General features: G+C 40.1%; 1 protein-coding gene across 2 annotated transcripts in view; it reads right to left on the bottom strand.

Annotated features, from left to right (window-relative positions):
- Nucleotides 1-14,475: 14,475 nt before the first annotated feature.
- Nucleotides 14,476-24,906, bottom strand: part of LOC122450201 (membrane-spanning 4-domains subfamily A member 5-like) — a 42,235-nt gene continuing 31,804 nt past the window's right edge. For both annotated transcript variants that reach the window (XR_006272078.1, XR_006272077.1), the window contains 2 exons: nucleotides 17,721-17,838; nucleotides 14,476-14,654 (listed from right to left, as the gene is read on the bottom strand). The gene's annotated coding sequence lies outside the window, so the exon portion shown is untranslated. The remainder of the gene's footprint in view (nucleotides 14,655-17,720; nucleotides 17,839-24,906) is intronic.

Below are 24,906 nucleotides of genomic sequence, written 5' to 3'. Positions count from 1 at the left end.
TTTTTTAGAAAAATTAAGAAGTTTAATGAAAAGTCCATAAAATATAGCATCATATCAACTTCATTAATTGCTAAATTTAGAATCCATAACAACTTTATTACATTTGAAAACAGTTTATAAGTTAGGTTTTTATTTGCCCTGAGTGAGGCTGTCCTCATTTCAAACACCAGCTACAAGCTCAGGGCATTCCAGACAGCCTGTGCTTCTAACCAAGTGGCTGCAAACGCCTTGTTCAGTTGCTAAGTCACGTCAGCTCTGTGACCCCATGGACTGTAGTCCGCCAGGCTCCTCTGCTCATGGGATTCTTCCGGCAAGAATACTGGAGTGGGATGCTGTTTCCTTCTCGGGATCTCCCCAGACCAGGGATCGAACCTGAGTCTCCTGCATTGGCAAGCTCTTTACCACTGAGCCACCAAGGGAGCGCTCAACACATACGTAAGTTCCCACCATCCATCTCAGATTTGATGCCTTTATTCACAGAACTCAGGAAAGCAGTATACTTATGATGACAGTTTTATCACAACGGACACAAATCCGGACGAGCCACATAAGAAGTGCATCGACGGCCTCCGGGACGGTCTTACGCATCACACTTCTGTGTCCTCATATGCACGGCCTCGTGGCACACCAGTGTATCACCAGCCAGGAAGCTCACCTCTTCAGAGCTTCACTATATATACAAGGCTTGTCTTTCTGGCATGGCCAGCACCCCAAAACTCAGGTATCATATGAGAGGCCCGCCATGAATAACAAAGATATTCTGATCACTTGCGGAATTCCAAGGAATTTAGAGGCTACCTCCAGAAACCAGGGAGTCAAGTTCTTTCTTATACATCAGAAAGCTACATATGTCTTACCCACTGAAATAAGTGAGGTCTTTCTTCCTTGTATCACAATTATTTTTCTGGGTTCCCCAAAAGAGTAATCCAACTTTTAATACTTTTTGAAGTTCTCTCTCTTGAGCAATTTGAACTAATTTCTTTTCTTTTTTGAAGTTTCTTCGAAGGGTAACAGAAGTTTGAGAGGAATTTGCATGAAATACCAAAATTCCTATTGTAGTTCTATAACGGCCCCTGGAAAAACTAGCTAGTATTAATAACAAATCCCAAGGTTTTCTTTTACAGAGCTGGAGAAAACCATTACTGGATTTATGTTACACTGGTGTTTTGGATGGAATACTTTTAACATGACTCTGTGGCATGGAGGGTAAATAAAATTGTATTAGTTTTATTTAGTAACTTCTTATTGAATCTACCAGCTTTATCACTAGAAAATACAGAGTTATAATTCAGTGAGTCTTTTCGGTGAATATTCAGTATGCTATTGAAAACAATTTATGAACAGAAAATAGTATTTAAAAACATCTAATCTGCAGTTTAGTTTTTGAAAAGTAAGAATCACACATTGATTTGCAAAGGAACCTATCCAGAATATTTTATTATTTTCTGAAATTAGTTAAAGACACTTGTTTTTTGGTGCATCAAAATAGACAGCCACCAGGAATTTGGTGTATAGCTCAGGAAACCCAAACAGGGGCTCTGTGTCAACCTAGAGGGGTGGGGTGGGAGGGAGAAGGGAGGGAGGTTCAAAAGGGAGGGATATATGTGTACCTACGGCTGATTCATGTTGAGGTTTGACAGAAAACAGCAAAACTCTGTAAAGCAATCATCCTTCAGTAAAGAACTGATGCTTTTTCCATTGGTAAAAACCGTAGGTATGACATTAAAAAAGAGAAAAGACTGTCCACAGTGCAGGAGCCTTCCCCAGATACATGGGGCCTCTACACATTAGGGTTTTCATGTCATATTAAAGTATGAAGAAGATAGAAAGGTATGATATGATAGAGGATACCATGCGGGTGAATTTTCAGAGGTTTTTCAAAAAGGTCTCTCAGAGAAGGTGACGTTTAAGCTGAGATCTGCATGATAAGCATTAAGACTTAGTGAGTGAGCCCTCTGGGAGAGGAAATTGCTACTGCAAAGGATCGGATTAGACCAGCTGAAAGCAGCACTGAATGAAAAGTGTCCAGAATTAGTCAACAGAAGATGCTTAATCTCTCATCAGGATACTGCAACAGCACCTTGCTCTGATGACCAGGCAGAAACTGTTACAACTTGGCTGCGGAGCTGTTTCATCTGCTGTATTTTCCAGGCACTGCACCTTTGAATGCCCATATATTTCCGTCTTTACAAAATTCTCTTCATGGGAAAAAATTTAGTTCTCTGGAAGACTGCAAAAGGCACCTGGAACAATTCTTTTCTCAAAAAGATTAAAAGGTTTTGGGAAGATGGAATCATGAAGTTGCTTAAAAAATGGCAGAAGGTAGTGGAAGAAGACAATGAAGACATTGCTCAACCAAGTTCTTGGTGAAAGTGAAAAATGTGTCTCTTATTTTTACTTAAAAACATGAAGGAACTTTTTGGCCAGCCCAGTACTCACTCTCATATACAGCTGACCTTTCTACCGGTCCTCTCTCAGCTCATCCTCTCCAGTAGACCTGGCCTCCTGTCCTCTCTCAGCTCATCCTCTCCCGTAGACCTGGCCTCCTCTCCAGCGGTCTTCTCTCAGCTCATCCTCTCCCGTAGACCTGGCCTCCTGTCTGCCGGCCTCAGCTGGCCCCCTGTCCTCTCAGCTCATCCTCTCAGACAGAGCTGGCCTCCTCTCTGCCAGTCCTCTCTTAGCTCGGTCGGCCTGACCACACAGCCTCCCCGGTGTCCAGTGAGCCCTACAGGGCGGCTCCCAGTCCAGGTCCTGCTCCCCTTGCACGCTTTGCCCCCGGATATCCCTGGGGCTCACTGGGTCCGCTCCTCCAGGTCTTTGCTCAAATGTCTCTTCTCAATGAAGCTTGAATATGCTGTAAAAACTGCAACCCACACTCACCTCATACCTCCTTACCTTCCCCTACATTTTATCCGCCCCCCCCCCCCAATCCTTTTGATCTAAGGTAAGGATCTAGGTGTGTATAATAACTGAGGCACTTAGAACAGAGCCTGGCCCACATTAGGTATTTGGTAGATATTTGCCAAGCCAATGAACGGACAATATTTTTGTGAGATAGGGAGATATTATTGAGAAATCCGGGGGAAGGTCAAGAAGATGGAATATTTCACTCTGCTGTAAGACAATCTGCTGGTAATGCAGGAGGTGTGGGTTCGATCCCTGGGTTGGGAAGATCCCCTGGAGAAGGAAATGGCAAACCACTCCAGGATTTTGTCCTGGGAAGACAGAGGAGTCCAGCGGGCTACAGTCCAAGGGGTTGCAAAGAGTTGGACATCACTTAGTGAGCAAGCAACAACAAGAAGACAACACGAATGCCTTGGAAACCCCTGCTGAGTCCTTCCAGAGTTCTCTCATGCCAGTAACACCCTGCTTTCTCATCTTTGCTCTTCTGACAAACTACTTTTAAAAGTCCCTTCTGTTGCCTGAGCAGTTAAGCTCTGGCTGTTAGCTTGCTTATTTCATCTGCAAACACGAGCCTTGTGGGGAAGCCCAGCAGTCACCAGCCATTTCCTTCTTGACTAACATGCTCTTTAAGAAACTTACCATTCCTTGGGCCCAACATTCACTTAACTGAATAGAGTATTTGAATGCAAGAATTTTATATATAAATGTATCATTTAAAAATGACTTCAACAGATACAAGAATGAATTGACAGCAGGGACTGTATGTTTCCACTGATGGTATCTCTCTCGTATTGCCTGGCCACAGAAGCAGTCACTAAATATCTTCAAGAAATGAATGAATGCTCACCAGTGAGATTATTTACTTACAAACAAGAATGTCCAAAATGGATATCCTGATAGCAAGGCCATACGCTTATAGTCTCTTGAAAGTGATGCAAATTGTCTGGTATAAAAAATAGCCAGATATGTCCCAGAGCACCGTGGATCAGGCCAATCATTACTTGGAAAGCCTACAAGAAAAGAATCAATTATTCAGACATAAAACAATCAATTATTCAGACATAAAATTCCAAGAAAGTTACAATTTGGGTGCTAGGAAGGGCTTAGGGGAGTATAGTTGCCATGTTTCTGAATCATAGGGGTCTCCACTACTATTCTTACTTGGCCTTAGACATTATCAAAAGCTGGGAGAATCCAAGGGGATGGAGGAAGGTGGCAGCCATCAAGGCACTTGGCGTCTCTGTCTGCAGCGCAGACAGGGGTCAGTCACGAGAGCTGTTAGTGATGTGTGCAAGTGTGGCTGTTCTCAGGCAAATGAAGGTGTCAAGGGACTGTCAAGGTGTCAAGGATGCTGGCCCTGGGCCCTCGGGCTCTGAGAGAAGAGTTGAGGCTCTGTAGGCCCTTCTGCCTCTTCTTCCTCTTGCCTGTTTGATGTTGCATGCACCATTCTCGGTCCCAGTTCTTTTCTCTGATACATTTCTACCATCTCCACACCCTTTAGCCAGTTAATGGGACAATGCTTTCCTTCTGGTAGCAGTTCCGACTTTCAGCAATATGAGGTGGGGGGACCCACTCAAAACCAGACCTGCTGAATCTTAAGATTCCAGCCCCAGTGATCTTAGACACTTTCCTGAGGTGTGATGTATCATCTTACAGCCCTGGTTTCTGATCTGACTCAAGGCCCCAGTAATTAGGGGGTGTGATGAAGAAAGACACAGTATGCTAGGTTCTGTTGGGACAAAGGAATAGAAAGAGTGGCCTAGAAATTCATCTTCCCTGAAATAAATGTACAAGGAGTATGTCAAGAACACAGAGCTGTGAGGCGATCAGTGTCCACAAAGCCCTGCGATCCAGCTTATCTCTTGACTATAACCCCTGACCTCATCATCTCCTCTAGGACCCACAGTCTCAGATTTACTTCAAACTCTTTATGAACATACATAGATAGATAGACGAGAAAATCATAGAGGTATGATTACTGCAACTCATTCCATCAATTCTCTTGCATTGGGTAGCTGAGACAGAGGAGTCACTGTCTCTTTTTTAAAATAGTTGGAACTTGCAACATCACCATCATGTATCCACTCAAGTAGCATTTAGTCCTTACCCCCAACATTCTGGTTTCTTTTTTCAACACAAGGTGGCCTGGTGGCATCTTATCCAAAACGTAACATAGGCATTAGAGAGAATGAATGAAATCTATTTCTAAAAGAAAATGTGAAAAAAACCAACATAATGATTTTCCTGTATAAGCCACTTTAAAGTCACTGAGAAATTTATTCTTGCTTTCTCTAATTTTTCACAATTAAATAACTCCCTGAAATAATAACTAAAAATCAACTTATTAATATGCTGTCTTGGAAAAAGCTAAAAAGTTTTAATTGTCCTGTTAGATTTCATCCACTTTTCACCAAACTTAAAGATTCTCTTCTTAAAGAGTCCTTAGGATTCTTAGATGCAGACAACATAATTTAATCTGAATGGCTTAAGCAAGATAGGATATTACGTACTAGTGAGCTCAGAAGGCCCAGAGCCAAAGCACCAACCTAGACTGAGGAGACTAATACCCTTGTTAAATCCCTCTGCAGGACTCTGCTGCAGAGGTCAAATCTTCCCTGCTCCCTGGGGCACATCTGTGCAAGCAGAACTGATGCCCAGTGTAGAGCAGGTTTTGTTTTTCTCTTCCAAATTCAATTCCAGGGCATGAGAATGTGATTGGAAGAACCTCAATCAAATGCCCTCACTCTGACTACAGGGGAGGCAGCAGAATTTATTTATTTACTTTTTTTGATTTAGCTTTCGGAAAGACAGTTTTCACAACTTCAGTTCAGTTCAGTTCAGCCGCTCAGTCAGTGTCCAGCTCTTTGTGACCCCAGGAATCGCAGCACGCCAGGCCTCCCTGTCCAGCACCAACTCCTGGAGTTTACCCAAACTCATGTTCATTGAGTTGGTGATGCCATCCAGCCATCTCATCCTCTGTCGTCCCCTTCTCCTCCTGCCCCCAACCCCTCCCAGCATCAGGGTCTTTTCCAATGAGTCAACTCTTCGCATCAGGTGGCCAAAGTATTGGAGTTTCAGCTTCAGCATCAGTCCTTCCAATGAACACCCAGGACTGATCTCCTTTAGGATGAACTGGTGGGATCTCCTTGCAGTCCAAGGGACTCTCAAGAGTCTTCCCCAACACCACAGTTCAAAAGCATCAGTTCTTCTGCACTCAGCTTTCTTTATAGTCCAACTCTCACATCCATACATCACCACTGGAAAAACCATAGCCTTGACTAGACAGACCTTTGTTGACAAAGTAATGTCTCTGCTTTTCAATATGCTGTCCAGGTTGGTCATAACTTTCCTTCCAAGGAGTAAGCGTCTTTTAATTTCATGGCTGTAATCACCATCTGCAGTGATTTTGGAGCCCACAAAAATAAAGTCTGACACTGCTTCCACTGTTTCCCCATCTATTTCCCATGAAGTGATGGAACTGGATGTCATGATCTTAGTTTTCTGAATGTTGAGCTTTAAGCCAATTTTTTTCACTCTCCTCTTCCACTTTCATCAAGAGGCTCTTTAGTTCTTCTTCACTTTCTGCCATAAGGGTGGTGTTATCTGCATATCTGAGGTTATTGATATTTCTCCCGGCAATCTTGATTCCAGCTTGTGCTTCCTCCAGCCCAGCGTTTCTCATGATGTACTCTGCATATAAGTTAAATAAGCAGGGTGACAATATACAGCCTTGACATACTCCTTTTCCTATTTGGAACCAGTCTGTTGTTCCATGTCCAGTTCTAACTGTTAACAACCAATAAAAAAGAAAAGATGTTCAAAAGAGGTGGCAGCCATGAATGACTGATCTCTGATGGACACTTTTGGGGGTATATGGTCCACTCACTGCAGGTTCATGCTCCACATCTGGAGGAACTATTCCCTGATCACATCTGATTGGAGGGGGCAGCGGAATCTGCCTCCAATTGGATCCATAAGTGCCTCTTTCCCAGGAATTGTATACTCAGAACAAAGATAGTTTGTTTTAAACATACAATTTAATCTGGGATTGTCTCTTGATAAGAATATATAAACTCTTAATGAGCACTGGCATGTTCTACTATATGGGCTGAAAGGATATCCAGAAGAATCAGAAATGAGGAAAAAGAACAAGAAAACTGATGACTTTCAACTTCCTAATTCCAATCCTTTCCTGAAACTTAGAGGCCTTTTTGCTCTTGGGTGCTGGATGACATATACATATCCTTAAAACACAGTTTCCTTTGTTTTGCTTAATCTAACATGAGTATTTTCTGTCACTTGCAATCAAAGTAATTTTTTTTTAAATCTGTGCTTTGTCTTTCCTATAACTATCATCCTATGACTTTGAGAATTCACTTTTTGGTTATCCAAAATCTGATGGATCTTCATTCTCTCCCCGGTTTAGATTTTTTCCTCAATCTTTTGTCAATAGCCAACTCTGATACTAAGTTCTTCATTTCAAAATTGTAAAGATTTATATTTATTTCTCTTCCAGTTTACATCACCCATCAATTTTCAAGGATAAATTATCAAATAGATGTACCAGAGACATATGAAATAGAGAAAATGGAATATATTCCTGTCAGACAAGTGACACACGTTTGAGCTCACATCTTGCTTGTATCAATCACTAGCGCGTGCCCAGGGGCTCAGTCGTGTCCAGCTCTTTGCCGTCCCATGGACTGTAGCCTGCCAGGCTCCTCTGTCCGTAACATTTTCCAGGTAAGAGTATTGGAGTGGGTTGCCATTTGAGTAGTAGTGGGATCCCTTACTCAAAGGGATCGTCTCAATGCAGGGATTGAACCCGCATCCCCGTACTGTCAGGCGAATTCTTTACCACTGAGCCACCCAGGAAGCCCTTATGTCAATTACTAATTGACCCAAATCCTACTCAAATATTTCCGAGAACTAGTTTTCTGATCCCACAGAGTTGGTGTGAGAGGCCAATAACAGGAACTGGCACATACTTGAAAATCAAAATGGATTCACAGTTGACTGTTCTTTCCTATTTCCCTTAATCTTTCTCCGGTTACTTGAGTGTGAGCGCCCACTCGCCTGTTACAGTTTTGGATACTTTTTTCGATATCTATTCTCTATCTTGTTAGAAACAAGTTCATTGATTATTTCATGTAATTATTTTAAATTATTCCCTTGCATTTAGTATCTCCCATCATGAATTTACTCCCAGGTCACCACAGCAGCAATCCTAGTGCACTTCCATGTTAATTCAGCTCATACAAAGTTGTCTGTATACCATACACCCAATACGACAGTGGCCGCTGCCCTGTTTATGACTCCATGAGGCCGGGAGACGGAGGTCCCCCTGCCTGCGTCTGCCCTACGGCTCCAACACGGTGCTTCATTGCAACAGCGCAGCTTCATGTCCCCCAACTGTCTGATGGTCCAAACTGGGTACACCCCCCAATTATAACCCACTGAAGGACAGGAAAATACAAAACAATAACCCAATGACCACAGGGGAGAAACCTAAAACCTTAAGTCCAGTCTCTGGCCTATGACCACAGTGGCATTTCTAAACTGGGGATCAAATGTGGAAATCACTCACTTAAATTCAGTGGCTCCTGGTTCCCTCAGGTCCGGGGGGCTCTTTCTGCTGTGTGGCGTGGTTCGGTAGAGCAGGGTACGATTTGACCTCCACTCTCGTCTCCCTACATGACACCCTGTCCGTGCCTGACCGTGGATTTTCACTACCAAGTATTATTACACTCACATTTTTAAGCATCTTCTTATATACATCTTTGCTGCTGCAAAGCTTCACACAGTGTTGTAGTGTCTGGCTCTAGCAACGTATTTGTAAATTGTTGGAATTTGATAATTGCTTGGTAAATCAACCTGACAAATAAAATAAAATTCTGTCTGTTAATCCATTACCACAAGTACATAGATTTGTTTACACTGGTCATGTAACCTATGTTTGGGAAGGTCACCCTTACAGTGTAGTTTCTCTGGCATTTATTAAATTAAGTTTGGGCGTCCCAGGAGATTACCACAAAGACAAAAACAGCCATTCTCTGGAGCAAGTGGATTCAAGAAAAAAAGAAGAGGCTGACTGGGACTGCGGCATGTACTAAGAGCCTGGGGCAGAGAAAACAAACTTTGGTTTTTATATCCAGTGTCAAACTGAACGTCTATGGGCAGGTCAGCTGATTTGCAGTAAGTAATTCCCAGAAGAACCACTTTTCAATTCTCTGTGGCACATTTACGGAGCTAGTGGGAAGCTGCTATATAACATAGGAAGCCCAGCCTGGTGCTCTGTGACCACCACAGGGGTGGGTGCAGGTGGAGCGGCGCTCACGAGGGAGGGCATATATATGTACATGTATATATATGTGTATACATATATGCACACACAGCTGATTCCCGTTTTCAGCAGAAACAAACACAGCATTGTAAAGCAACTATCCTCCAAATAAAAAAAACAAAAAAGATCCTCCCAAACAATGCTTATGAACTCAGCTGAGAAAGAGAGCACACAGTCAGAGAAAACTCTTAACTTGCTGTGTTTGGAAATCAACCATTCCTATCATCAAGAATGTGAGTTTCTGTTCCTGTATTTTTGATTGCAAAATCGAACACCTATCTCCTGAAACCACAAAAAACATGGGAGTGTGGTCGAAAGGTGGAAAGCAAGAGTTACTATTGCCGCTCCTTGCCCCATGATCCTGGGATCCCCAAGTCACTAGACTCTCTATTCTGTAAATTAGCCAACTTGTTTGTATCTTTGAGGATGCTGTGTGTGTAAAATGGCTGAGTTACTGAAAACGCGCTTTGAAGAGGGGATATTGACAGGAATAAACAAAAAGTAGCAAAACGAATACTTGGGTTCTTCCCAGCTGTAGGTGGTTTGGGAAGTACTCTGGCCGTGGGGTTACTGGGAACATCCTGGCACTCCCCCCGCATCGTGTAAGTTTATTCCCAGCACCAGCCACCCACCGACCAAGGTGCCCGAAACTCGGGCGCAGGCCCACAGGGGCGCGACGCTGCAGGCTGTGCCCGGCGGGCCTCGCAGCCGGGTACCTGGAGGGCGCAGCTTCCCCATCCCCCTCCGGCCGGGCTCTGCGGTTGCGGCCCGGCTGCGCCTGGCTGCGGGGGGAGCTGCGCGAGGGGACCCCCGCGGACTCCAGCGGGCCCCGGGCTCCAGGCCGAGGCTGGGGTGGCGGCGGGCACGGGCCGCGCGCTCACGCCGTCGCTAACTGCCGGGTCCCCGCGCCCCCGCAGCTGGGCGTCGGCTGCGCGGCGCTAGGGCGCCCGGAAATGCAATGCCTGTTCGTAGATGGCGCGTTTGACGTGATTCAAATCAGGTCCGCTGTCGGCATTCGGTCCTCGGTTTATTCTTTTGTGGAGCGGAGATGCTGCTGAATCCGCACAGGCCCATGCGGTAGAGCTTTGAAGAGCGAAGTTTTTACAGATTCCACCCTGTTATACAGTCAGGTACACGCGCGCGCGCGCACACACACACACACACACACTTGTAAATGAGGGCAGTCAGAAAAGTCGTTCCTCCAGAGGACATTTCATCAAAGAAAGGCCCAGAGGAGGTGAGGCGAGAATCCCGCCGGCACGCGGGAGGAGAAGACGCCAGCACCCGGCCGTCAGCAGGGCGGCGTCTGCGGGCGCGCAAGGAGCAGGGCGCGGCTGAGGGGGAGGAGGGGCGGAAGCCAGGTCGCACCGGGCCTTCCTAGGACTTTGGCTTTACCTGTGAATGGGATGAGGTGCATTTGAAAGTTTTATGCTTAACATTTTATCATGGACCATTTCACACGTGCAGGAAAAATACTGTGGGTCGCATGGAGTCATCCCTCAGCCTCAGCGATGGCACTTGGCGACCTTGTTTTATCAATCGTCCCCCTTCTCGTTCATGTTTTCCTAGACTGGGCAACTCATCATTTCACTTTTAAATAGTTCAGTATGTGTTCTGAAACACACTGTAAAGAGTTTTTGTTGCTTTTAAACAATATCATTATTAAACTTAATAAAACAGTAGTTTCTTAAAGACCACCTCGTTCCTGGTAGCCTTTAAAACCGCCGCCTCAGGAGAAGGGTAGCTGTGAAAACCAGCAGCCTAGCCTGTTACTGGAGGGGGAAAACTCCCCCCAAAGCCTTTCTGCCAGAGAACTGTCACTCCTGGGCCAGAAATGGCAGCTCCTTGGAAAAGCCCTAATCACAGGGATTATCTTAATATATTTGACTCAGAGCTCATTTAATGACAAAGCCCTAATCCAAGGTATCTGTGGAATCCAGTAGGAGGCTTTTAAGAATACCAGCTGCCAGGTTACTGAGGAAGCAATACCAGTCGCAATATTAACAAAATTGATGCTGGACAAAAAGTCTACAGTGAAAATTTAGGGGATAACGTGTTAACAAGCGCTTTGTAGAGTTCTGACGTATCCCTTGAAATCAGTCAGTCTCACACACGGTCAGGGTTGTGCGTGTGCCAAGGAAAGACCTGGGAAAACCCTAATTTCTGCTGACCTTGAGGCTCTGTGTGAGCAGAAAGTACAAGCTAAGGCAGAGTTTTAAACTCTCAAAATCTTGAAGGAATGAACCAGCACGCTTACACATCCCTTCAGCAATGGGTGGAAAACTTGTAGGTTCAAGCCACTTAAGCACGTCTCATTCCAGCCATTGGCTGACCGCTAAATTAATCAGGCAGGAACTTCACCGTTGTCACAAGAGGAAGGATACAGACTTTACAATTAGCCCAAGCAAGCCGCTAAACAAGCAGCGACAAGGAATATTAGAAATCTAGTGAAAACTCTCAGGATCTGACTTCCAAAGTTGCCTAATTATATTATTCAGAATGTTCAGTTTTAAACAACAACAACAACAAAATTATGAGACACACAAAAAATTAGGAAAATATAGCCCATACATAGGAAAAAAGGCATTAACAAAAAGTATCCCTGAGGAAGTTCAGATAACAAACCTAACAAAGACTTTAAATTAGCTATTAGGAATATATTCAAAGAGCAAAAAAAAAAAAAAAAAAACAACCCAAAAAACAAAAACTATGTCTGAAGAATAAAAGGAAATGTACAAGAAGTACAGAATGTCAGTTAGGAGACTAAAATGATAAAAATAGGACCAAATAGAAACTCTGGAGTTGAAAAGTACAATAACTGCAATGAAAAATTCACAAGAGGGGCTCGATAGCAGATCTGACCTGCTGGAAGAAAGAATTAGAAATCTGGAAGCTAGGCTAATTGAGATGATATAGGTTGATGAAGAGAAATAAAAAGAATGAAGAAAAATGAACAGCATCTCAGTGTTCTTAGGGGTTCCACCCAGAATACCAATACAAGCACAGTGGGCAACTGAGAAGGGAAAGAGAGATAAGGGCATACAGAAGAGAGGAAAAGATGATAGCCAAAATTTCCCAATTTTGATGAAAACATTAAGCCAAGAATCTCAACAAATTCCAAGTAGAGTAACTCAAGGAGATTAATATCTAGACACATCAGATTAAAAATAATGAAAGTCATCTACATCAAAGAAAGAATCTTGAAAATAGCAAGAGAAAAGCAAGTTATGTGCAAGAGATCCAAAACGAGATTAAATAGCTGCTCTCATCATAAATCTTGGAGATCAGAAGATACTGGAATGATATCTTCATGGTGCTGAAAGAAAGGGAATATAAAAATGAGATTAAATAACTGCTCTCATCACAAACCGTGGGGATCAGAAGATAATGGAATAATATCTTCAAAGTGCTAAAAGAAAGGGAATATAAAAATGAATTTTATATCCAGCAAAAGTAAAAGTAGCCCTTAGAAACTGGAGAAATTAGACATTCCTATGCATATAAAAACAGAGAATTTATTGCTAGCAGATCTGCCTTAGAATAAATATTAGAGAGAGTACTTCGTGCAGAAAAAAAAATTCTAGACATGAAATTAACTCCATTTGAGGAAATAAAAATCATTTATAAAGGTTATTAGATAAATATAAAAGTCAGTATAAATATATTTTTGTTCGTAACTCCTTTTATATGATTTTAAAGATAATTTTATAAAGCAATAATTAAGAGGAGGGAGAATATTCCTAGAATAATGAAAATAAAGATAAAAATAAACAAAACTTGACTATACTTAGAAGCTTTTGCACAGCAAAGGAAACCATAAACAAAATGAAAACCCACAGAATGGGAGAGAATATTTGCAAATAAAGAAACCAACAAGAGATTAACCTCCAAAATATACAAACAGCTCATGCAATCCATATATTTATATATACATTTTAAAATGTATATATATCATTTATATAGGCAGTCAATTATATAGGCAATCAAAAATAGGCAGAAGCTCTAAATAGGGATTTCTCCAAAGAAGACATACAGGTGGTCAAAAATCACACAATATGTCTATATGTATAACCGAATCACTTTGCTGTACATCTGAAACTAACACAACACTGAAAATCAACTAAATTCCAATGTAAAATTTTTAAAAATGTTTAAATGGAGGAGGACTATCACAACTCATTCTATTGATTTTTGACAAGGTTACTTAGGCAATTCAATGGGGAAAAGGATAGGCTTTTCAAAAAATGGTGCTGGGGTAGCTGAATATTTATATGCAAAAGAATGAATTTAGATTCCTACCTCACAACATATGATAAGTTAAAACAGAATTGGTTAAGGACATAAATGGAAGAGCTGAAATTCCAAAATGCCAAAAAAATGTTAATATTGATGACCTTGAACTGATCAACAGCTTATTAGATATGATACCAAACTCAGAAGTGACAAAAGAAAAAAATAAATTGGACTTCATCTAATTAAAAACTTTTGTGTAGCAAAGGAAACCATCAGGAAAGTGAAAAGACAACTCATATAACAGAAGAAAATATTTGCAAATCATACATAGAATAACGGAAGCTTCCCTGGTAGCTCAGACAGTAAAGAATCTGCCTGCAATGTAGAAGACTGAGGTTTAATCCCTGGGTTGGGAAGATCCCCTGGAGAAGGGAATGGCTACCCACTCTAGTATTCTTGCCTAGAGAATTCTATGGACAGAGAAGCCTGGAGGACTACTGTCCATGGGGTCACAAAAGGCCCGACACGACTGAGAGACTAACACACTCATATCCAATAAGGGACTTGTATTGAGAGTATGTAAATAATTCTTAAATGGAACAGTAAAAAGCCCCCCCAAGTCTAATTGGAAACTTGGTAAAGGCACATTAAAAGGTGCTCAACATCACTGATCATCAGGGAAATAAAACCTGATGATAATCAAAACCATAATGAGCTATCACGTCACACCTGTTAGAATGGCTGTTCCAAAATTGACAAAAAACGTTTTGTGCCCTGTTGGTGGGAACATAGGCTGGTGCAGCAGCTATGAAAAGCAGTGTGGAGGGTCCCTGTGATCCAGCAATTCTGCTTCTGAGTACATAGCCAAAGAGTACGAAATAATTATGTGAAAAACAGCCAAGACTTAGGTTGTCTAAGTGTCCAATGACAGATGAATGGATTAAAAAATGTGCTACCCCAGCACCTCTCCACACAGAAAAAATAACCATACTTATCAATTTAAGCTTTTATTAATGGGGGAAAGGAAATACTGAGATGAATTTAATTAAAATGTATTTCCCCACAAGCCTCTTGAATAAAATGAAGTTCTTCATTCGCCACTAAACTTGCCTCCTTGACTGAGGTCACGATGGTTCTTTAATGTGTAGATAAAGGATCCTCTTCTGCCGTGTACCTGAGGTAAGTTAGATGTTAGTAAATTGATAGTTAATATACTCTAAAATAAAGAACTACAGAATTGGGGGTAGAAATTTGGAAACAGTGCTAACTGGAATATTCTCAACATGGAGATTTTAAAAGAATGCCATATTTTTGGTTTCCTTCCTTCCTTCCCTCCCTTCCTTTCTTCCTTCCTTCCCTTTTGCATCTCTAGGTTGAAAGCCAAAGACCACGCAGTGCAGAGAGACAGATTCCAAAACACAGATTGATCATATAAGAACATATATTTTCCTTTTTAAAATTATGAACGTTCTTAAATTTTAAAAAAGTTTCCATTATTTTTCAAATTCTTTTCCCATTTAGGTTATTAGAGAATATTGAGCAAGTTTTCCTGGGCTATGCAGTAGCCCCTCTTGGCTATCTCTCTTAAATACAGCAGTGTGTGCACGTCAACCCCAAACTCGGGCTCTATCCCTTCTACTCATACTTCCCTCCTGCGAACCGTAAATTCATTCTCCAAGTCTGTGAGTCTGCTTCTGTTTGTAGATAAGTTCATTTGTATCCATTTTTTAGATCCCATGTGTAAGTGATATATTTTTGTCTGTCTGTCTGACTTACTTCATTTAGTATGATAATCTCTAGGTCCACTACAAATGGCATTGTTTCATTTTTTATGGCTGAATAATATTTCACTGTGTGTGTGTACCACATTTTCTTTATCCATTTCTCTGTTGTGGACATTTAGGTTGCTTCCGTGTCTTGGCTAGTGTCAACAGTGCTGCAACGAATCTTGGGTTGCATGTACACTTCCAAACCAAGGTTTTCTGTGGCTGCATGCCCGGGTGGCAGGGCTGCATCATATGGTGGCTCTATTTTTAGTTTTTTAAGGAACCTCCACATTATTCTCCACAGTGGCTCTACCCGTTACATTCCCACCAATAGCATAGTAGGGTTCTCATTTCTCCACACCCTCTCCAGCACTTACTGTTTGTAGATTTTTTGATGGTGGCCATTCTGACTGGTGTGAGGTGGTATCTCATTGTAGCTTTGATTTGCATTTCTCTAAAAATTAGTGATTTTGAACATCTTTTCATGTGCTCCTTGGCTATCTGTATGTCTTCTTTGGAGAAGTGTCTATTTAGGTCTTCTTCCCATTTTTTGATTATGTTGTTTGTTTTTATGGTATTGAGCCATGCGAGCTGTTTGTAAATTTTGGAGACTAATCCTTTGTCACTCACATCATTTGCAAATATTAAGAACATATATTTTTCTACTCAGACTAAATTACATTATTACTTTGTACAGTGTGGTTATATATCAGTTTATCTATTTCAGTAGAAAACTATACTTCTCATATGTTCATGTTTTTTTTTTCTCTTTTCATGAGAACCTGATCATATAGCACAACATTTATTTCTGAAATAATTCAGCCCAATCTAATTTCTTGACCCCCGTTTCCCACTACTCACCCCCACAGAGATTGTATTTTAGCCTAATATACTTACCATTCCATAATGATGCTCTGTTTATCTTAATCTGCAGATTGCCTTCCTTAAATAATCTTTATTTTGAATCAGTCTGATAAAATTAATTAGAAGTAGAGAAGGAATCATCAGAATTCCCTTGGATTTTACAGTTTCTCTTGATACAAGAGCTGCATCTCCATTTGTACTGCAAAAGGCATTTCCTTTTAAGCATATATGAGTCGAGTGTTACTCCAGAGAAATTTGGGTTTTTAAAGCCTAATACCTCTTGAGCACTGGTTGCCTTTCAGTAAATTTTCTGTAAAATTTTCCTTCCTGTTGCTAGTTTTTGAGATCCTCAAAAGGATGTCATGTGTGGAAGTTTCCCCATATTCTGATTTCTATAATTTCTACCATTATACTTATCATATAGTGACACTTCTGCTTGGAAAAAAAAATCAATAGTGTTGGGTATAACTTTTAGCTTGGAGATTTACCTGTTATTCCCACTGCTTCATAGCTTAGACCTAAGGTTTCCTTGGCTTTCTTTCTTTTCTTCACATTATTTGGGCATTTTGTTCTCATTTCCATTATCCTATCAGAACAGTGGCTGACTTGATCTCAGATATTTGTGCTTCAGTATTTAGTTAGCATTGTCTATTCTCAACAGATGCTTGAAGTAGAGGAAAGTATTAACTAGGTATCAGTATTTTCATCCAAGTATCCATGACGTCCTAGAACCAGAAATATTTGAGACTAGGATCTGCTTTCCTCCTTTTTTCTCAACTCTCCTTTTCCTTCTTTCACTTCAAGATTCCAGGTCCTAGTCATTCCATTCTTTCTTGTTATTTCCTAAATCTCTCTATGTGTCTGTTCTATGGCACATGGACGAATCACTGTCTCTTTAATGTTAACTTTGTACTTCTGAGTTGTTCTTATGATTCCATTGATCCTTAAGCCTGGACCTGTGCTCTGGCCACTGGGGAGGAAAGAACAGATGTATCTTCCATGAAAGTTCTCTGATTCCGTGATGCTGCAGTCAACTGGAGATAAAGTTTGCCTTTAGACGTAAAGTAGTAGGTATGGAAGAAGTAAGAACATAGCTTTATTTAAAAGTTTTATTATCTTTTCCAACTTCCCAGTTATCACCCCCAAATCTTGGTTTCTGAACCACTGAAAACACTAAACGTCCTGAGCTTTAAGATTCAACTTCTCTAAAATTTTGAGAAGTTACGAGCTTCAGCATTTGAATATCCCTATGCCTGATAACAATCTTTATAAAGTTTTTGTTGTTGTTGTTGTTTTTCAGGGGACTATCTACTGAATTAAACAGACCTGAGCCAGAAAACCATATATCTTTTATCTTATTCTCTTATGAGGTGTGAATATAAAAATATCCTGTAATATAAAACACCTTTGCTACAGAAGGTTATTTACATTTGCATAGAAACCCATGTAGTAAACAACAGTTAGAGCAGAGTGTATTCAGTTACCTATAGTTGCTTCTTAGAGATGATACCATTTACACTTAATTCTTATCAAAACCTTAGTTCTTCAAACAATATTCATAACAGAAGACAACATTTTCTGATTCACCAGGGGAGAAATGAGATACCTACCACATCTTTATCATCTGCTATGTTTTGCTTTATACAACCAATGGATCAATGTCGATGCCACACACAACTCCAAAGTGGTGAATAGGAACAAATAGTTTGAAAGGATTTTACCAGCTCTCTGTTTTCAAGAAGAAAATGTCATTCTTACATATCTTTATATGTTAACACTTAAAAAAATAAAAGTATAATAAAATTTCAAGAAGATGAAAAAGAGAATAGAAAAACTACTCATATTCTCCCACCCTCAACCATTATGGTTTTATATATATATATATATGTATATATATATATATAATTACATATAATTATATATGATTACACATACATATGGTTACATATATATATCATACTATGGTTATTAGTTAATTAATTCCACAGCATATATTAGCTTCCATTTTTCTGAATTTTTCTTATTTCTACATAATGAAAATGATTTTACAGTAATTGGGATATACGGTATCCCACATATACCATATCCATATCAATACATGGTTACATATATACATGTCTAGTCAAGGCTATGGTTTTTCCAGTAGTCATGTATGAATGTGAGAGTTGGACTATAAAGAAAGCTGAGTGCCGAAGAATTGATACTTTTGAACTGTGGTGTTGGAGAAGACTCTTCAGAGTCCCTTGGACTGCAAGGAGATGCAACTGGTCCATCCTAAAGGAAATTAGTCCTGGGTGTTCATTGGAAGGAATGATGTTGAAGCTGAAACTCCAATACTTTGGCCACCTGATGCAAAGAGCTAACTCACTAGAAAAGACCCTGATGCTGGGAGGGATTGAAGGTGGCAGGAGAAGGGGATGACAGAGAATGAGATGGTTGGATGGCATCACTGACTTAATGGATGTGAGTTTGGGTAGGCTCCAGGAGTTGGTGATGGATAGGGAGGCCTGGGTGTGCTGCAGTTCATGGGGTTGCAGAGTCGGACACGACTAAGCGACTGAACTGAACATATATACATATATATTAAGTATAACTGATAATTATTGAGGATGATTTTTTTCATTTATTTTTATTAGTTGGAGGGTAATTACTTTACAATATTGTAGTGGTTTTTGTCATACATTGACATGAATCAGCCACGGTTTTACATGTATTCCCCATCCCGATCCCCCCTCCCACCTCCCTCTCCACCTGATCCCTCTGGGTCTTCCCAGTGCACCAACCCCGAGCACTTGTCTTATGCATCCAACCTGGGCTAGTGATCTGTTTCACCATAGATAGTATACATGTTTTGATGCTGTTCTCTCAAAACATCCCACCCTCGCCTTCTCCCACAGAGTCCAAAATTCTGTTCTGTACACCTGTGTCTCTTTTTCTGTTTTGCATATAGGGTTATTGCTACCATCTTTCTAAATTCCATATATATGTGTTAGTATACTGTAATGGTCTTTATCTTTCTGGCTTACTTCACTCTGTATAACGGGCTCCAGTTTCATCCATCTCATTAGAACTGATTCAAATGAATTCTTTTTAATGGCTGAGTAATATTCCATGGTATATATGTACCACAGCTTCCTTATCCATTCATCTGCTGACGGGCATCTAGGTTGCTTCCATGTCTTGGCTATTATAAGCAGTGCTGCGATGAACATTGGGGTGCACGTATCTCAGATCTGGTTTCCTCAGTGTGTATGCCCAGAAGTGGGATTGCTGGGTCATATGGCAGTTCTATTTCCAGTTTCTTAAGAAATCTACACACTGTTCTCCATAGCAGCTGTACTAGTTTGCATTCCCACCAACAGTGTAAGAGGGTTCCCTTTTCTCCACACCCTCTCCAGCATTTATTGCTTGTAGACTTTTGGATAGCAGCCATCCTGACTGGCGTGTAATGGTACCTCACTGTGGTTTTGATTTGCATTTCTCTGATGATGAGTGATGTTGAGCATCTTTTCATGTGTTTGTTAGCCATCTGTATGTCTTCTTTGGAGAAATGTCTGTTTAGTTCTTTGGCCCATTTTTTGATTGGGTCATTTATTTTTCTGGAATTGAGCTACAGGAGTTGCTTGTATATTTTTGAGATTAATCCTTTGTCTGTTGCTTTGTTTGCTATTATTTTCTCCCAATCTGAGGGCTGTCTTTTCACCTTACTTATTAGTTTCCTTTGTTGTGCAAAAGCTTTTAAAGTTTCATTAGGTCCCATTTGTTTATTTTTGCTTTTATTTCCAATATTCTGGGAGGTGGGTCATAGAGGATCTTGCTGTGATTTATGTCGAGAGTGTTTTGCCTATGTTCTCCTCTAGGAGTTTTATAGTTTCTGGTCTTACATTTAGATTTTAATCCATTTTGAGTTTATTTTTGTGTATGGTGTTAGAAAGGTGTTCTAGTTTCATTCTTTTACAAGTGGTTGACCAGTTTTCCCAGCACCACTTGTTAAAGAGGTTGTCTTTTTTCCATTGTATATTCTTGCCTCCTTTGTTGAAGATAAGGTGTCCGTAGGTTCATGGATTTATCTCTGGGCTTTCTATTCTGTTCCATTGATCTATATTTCTGTCTTTGTGCCAGTATCATACTGTCTTGATGACTGTGGCTTTGCAGTATAGTCTGAAGTCAGGCAGGTTGATTCCTCCAGTTCCATTCTTCTTCCTCAAGATTACTTTGGCTATTCGAGGTTTTTTGTATTTCCATACAAATTGTGAAATTATTTGTTCTAGTTCTGTGAAAAATACCACTGGTAGCTTGATAGGGATTGCATTGAACCTATAGATTGCTTTGGGTAGAATAGCCATTTTGACAATATTGATTCTTCCAATCCATGAACACGGTATGTTTCTCCATCTGTTTGTGTTCTCTTTGATTTCTTTCGTCAGTGTTTTATAGTTTTCTATGTATAGGTCTTTTGTTTCTTTAGGTAGATATACTCCTAAGTATTTTATTCTTTTTGTTGCAATGGTGAATGGTATTGTTTCCTTAATTTCTCTTTCTGTCTTCTCATTGTTAGTGTATAGGAATGCAAGGGATTTCTGTGTGTTAATTTTATATCCTGCAACTTTACTATATTCATTGATTAGCTCTAGTAATTTTCTGGTAGAGTCTTTAGGGTTTTCTATGTAGAGGATCATGTCATCTGCAAACAGCGAGAGTTTCACTTCTTCTTTTCCTATCTGGATTCCTTTTACTTCTTTTTCCTGCTCTGATTGCTGTGGCCAAAACTTCCAACACTATGTTGAATAGTAGTGGTGAGAGTGGGCACCCTTGTCTTGTTCCTGATTTCAGGGGAAATGCTTTCAATTTTTCACCATTGAGGGTGATGCTTGCTGTGGGTTTGTCATATATAGCTTTCATTATGTTGAGGTATGTTCCTTCTATTCCTGCTTTCTGGAGAGTTTTAATCATGAATGGGTGTTGAATTTTGTCAAAGGCTTTCTCTGCATCTATTGAGATAATCATATGGTTTTTATCTTTCAATTTGTTAATGTGGTGTATTACATTGATTGATTTGTGGATATTAAGGAATCCTTGCATTCCTGGGACAAAGCCCACTTGGTCATGATATATGATTTTTTAAATGTGTTGTTGGATTCTGTTTGCTAGAATTTTGTTAAGGATTTTTGCATCTATGTTCATCAGTGATATTGGCCTGTAGTTTTTTTTTTTTGTGGCATCTTTGTCTGGTTTTGGAATTAGGGGCATGGTGGCCTCATAGGATGAGTTTGGAAGTTTACCTTCTGCAATTTTCTGGAAGAGTTTGAGTAAGATAGGTGTTAGCTCTTCTCTAAATTTTTGGTAGAATTCAGCTGTGAAGCCATCTGGTCCTGGGCTTTTGTTTGCTGGAAGATTTCTGATTACAGTTTCGATTTCCTTGCTTGTGATGGGTCTGTTAAGATCTTCTATTTCTTTCTGGTTCAGTTTTGGAAAGTTATACTTTTCTAAGAATTTGTCCATTTCTTCCAAGTTGTCCAGTTTATTGGCATAGAGCTGCTGGTAGTAGTCTCTTATGATCCTTTGTATTTCAGTGTTGTCTGTTGTGATCTCTCCATTTTCATTTCTAATTTTGTTAATTTGGTTCTTCTCCCTTTGTTTCTTAATGAGTCTTGCTAATGGTTTGTCAGTTTTGTTAATTTTTTCAAAAAACCAGCTTTTAGCTTTGTTGATTTTTGCTATGGTCTCTTTAGTTTCTTTTGCATTTATTTCTGCCCTAATTTTTAAGATTTCTTTCCTTCTACTAATCCTGGGGTTCTTCATTTATTCCTTCTCTAGTTGCTTTAGGTGCAGAGTTAGGTTATTTATTGACTTTTTTCTTGTTTCTTGAGGTAAGCCTGTAATGCTATGAACCTTCCCCTTAGCACTGCTTTTACAGTGTCCCATAGGTTTTGGATTGTTGTGTTTTCATTTTCATTCATTTCTATGCATTTTTTATTTCTTTTTTGATTTCTTCTATGATGTGTTGATTATTCAGAAGCGTGTTATTTAGCCTCCATACGTTTGAATTTTTAATAACTTTTTTCCTGTAATTGAGATCTAATCTTACTGCACTGTGGTCAGAAAAGATGACTGGAATCATTTCAATTTTTTTGAATTTCCCAAGGCCAGATTTATGGCCCAGGATGTGATCTATTCTGGAGAAGGTTCCGTGTGCACTTGAGAAAAAGGTGAAGTTGATTGTTTTGGGGTGAAATGTCCTATAGATATCAATTAGGTCTCGCTGGTCCATTGTGTCAATTAAAGTTTGTGTTTCCTTGTTAATTTTCTGTTTAGTTGATCTATCCATAGTTGTGAGTGGGGTATTAAAGTCTCCCACTATTATTGTGTTACTATTAATTTCCTCTTTCATACTCGTTAGCGTTTGCCTTACATATTGCGGTGCTCCTATGTTGGGTGCATATATATTTATAATAGTTATATCTTCTTCTTGGATTGATCCTTTGATCATTATGTAGTGTCCTTTGTCTCTTTGCACAGCCTTTATTTTAAAGTATATTTTATCTGATATGAGTATTGCGACTCCTGCTTTCTTTTGTTCTCCGTTTGCATGAAATATTTTTTTCCAGCCCTTCACTTTTAGTCTGTATGTCTCTCTTGTTTTGAGGTGGGTCTCTTGTAGACAGCATATATAGGGGTCTTGTTTTTGTATCCATTCAGCCAGTATTTGTCTTTTGGTTGGGGCATTCAACCCATTTACATTTAAGGTAATTATTGATAGGTATGGTCCCGTTGCCATTTACTTTGTTGTTTTGGGTTCATGTTTATACAACCTTTCTGTGTTTCCTGTCTAGAGAAGATCCTTTAGCATTTGTTGAAGAGCTGGTTTGGTGGTGCCGAATTCTCTCAGCTTTTGCTTGTCTGTAAAGCTTTTGAATTCTCCTTCATATCTGAATGAAATCCTTGCTGGTACAGTAATCTAGGTTGTAGGTTATTCTCTTTCATTACTTTAAGTATGTCCTGCCATTCCCTTCTGGCCTGAAGGGTTTCTAATGATAGATCAGCTGTTACCCTTATGGGAATCCCTTTGTGTGTTATTTGTTGTTTCTCCCTTGCTGCTTTTAATATTTGTTCTTTGTGTTTGATCTTTGTTAATTTGATTAATGTGTCTTGGGGTGTTTCGCCTTGGGTTTATCCTGTTTGGGACTCTCTGGGTTTCTTGGACTTGGGTAGCTATTTCCTTCCCCATTTTAGGGATGTTTTCAGCTATTATCTCCTCGAGTATTTTCTCATGGCCTTTCTTTTTGTCTTCTACTTCTGGGACTCCTATGATTTGAATGTTGGGGCATTTCACATTGTCCCAGAGGTCCCTGAGGTTGTCCTCATTTCTTTTGATTCTTTTTTTCTTTTTTCCTCTCTGCTTCATTTATTTCCACCATTTTATCTTCTACCTCACTTATCCTATCTTCTGTCTCCGTTATTCTACTCTTGGTTTCCTCCAGAGTGTTTTTGATCTCATTTATTGCATTATTCATTTTTAATTGACTCTTTTTTATTTCTTCTAGGTCCTTACTAAACATTTCTTGCATCTTCTCAATCTTTGTCTCCAGGCTATTTATCTGTAACTCCATTTTGTTTTCAAGATTTTGGATCATTTTTATTATCATTATTCTAAATTCTTTTTCTGGTAGATTCCCTATCTCCTCCTCTTTTGCTTGACTTGGTGGGTATTTTTCATGTTCCTTTACCTGTTGGGTATTTCTCTGCCTTTTCATCTTGTTTAGATTGCTGTGTCTGGAGTGGGCTTTCTGTATTCTGGAGGTCTGTGGTTCCTTTTTATTGTGGAGGTTTCACCCAGTGGGTGGGGTTGGACTGTTGGCTTGTCAAGGTTTCCTGGTTAGGGAAGCTTGTGTCGGTGTTCTGGTGCGTGGAACTGGATTTCTTCTCTCTGGAGTGCAATGGGGTGCCCAGTAATGAGTTTTGAGATGGGTCTGTGTGTTAGATGTGACTTTGGGCAGCCTGTATGTTGACATTCAGGGCTATGTTCCTGCATGGCTGGAGAATTTGTGTGGTATGTCTTTCTCTGAAACTTATTGGCTCTTGGGTGGTGGATGGTTTCAGTGTAGGTATGGAGGCTTTTGAATGGTCTCTTATTACTTAATGTTTCATGTAGTCAGGAGTTTTCTGGTGTTCTCAGGTTTTGGGCTTAAGTCTCCTGCCTCTGGATTTCAGTTTTATTCTTCCAGTAGTCTCAAGACTTCTCCAACTATACAGCACTGATAATAAAACTTCTAGGTTAATGGTGAAAAGATTCTCCACCGTGAGGGACACCCAGAGAGGTTCACAGAGTTACATGAAAAACAGGAGAGGGAGGAGGGAGATAGAGATGAGCAGGAGGAGAAAAGGGGGGACTCAAGAGGATAGAGATAGATCTACATAGTACTCTGTTCCCAAAGTGTTCTCTGTAGCCCAGACACCCACAGAGATTCACAGAATTTGATTGGGAAGAGAAGGGGAAAGGAGGAAATAGAGGTGTTCTGAGGTAGAAAACAGAGAGTCAAAAGTGGGAGAGAGTAATCAACACACTCCTGAATAAAAATGGGGACTGAATATTGGATTCTTAAATATCCAAAATTTATATCACGTACTGAAAAATAAAGATTAAAAATCTAGAGTAGAGGTTAGACTCTTAAAAATACAATATTAAAAACAAAAACACAAAAAATTTTAGAAATATATATAAAGTTCGATTTAAAAATAGGGCTTCTCTCTCTTTTTTTTGCAAGGTTATAGTGAAATGATAATGAAAATTAAGGA

This window comes from Cervus canadensis, chromosome 11, assembly GCF_019320065.1.
Source record: "Cervus canadensis isolate Bull #8, Minnesota chromosome 11, ASM1932006v1, whole genome shotgun sequence".
Lineage (NCBI taxonomy): Eukaryota > Metazoa > Chordata > Mammalia > Artiodactyla > Cervidae > Cervus > Cervus canadensis.
Note: the sequence above shows the minus strand (reverse complement) of the source record. Positions and strands in the feature narration are given on the sequence as shown.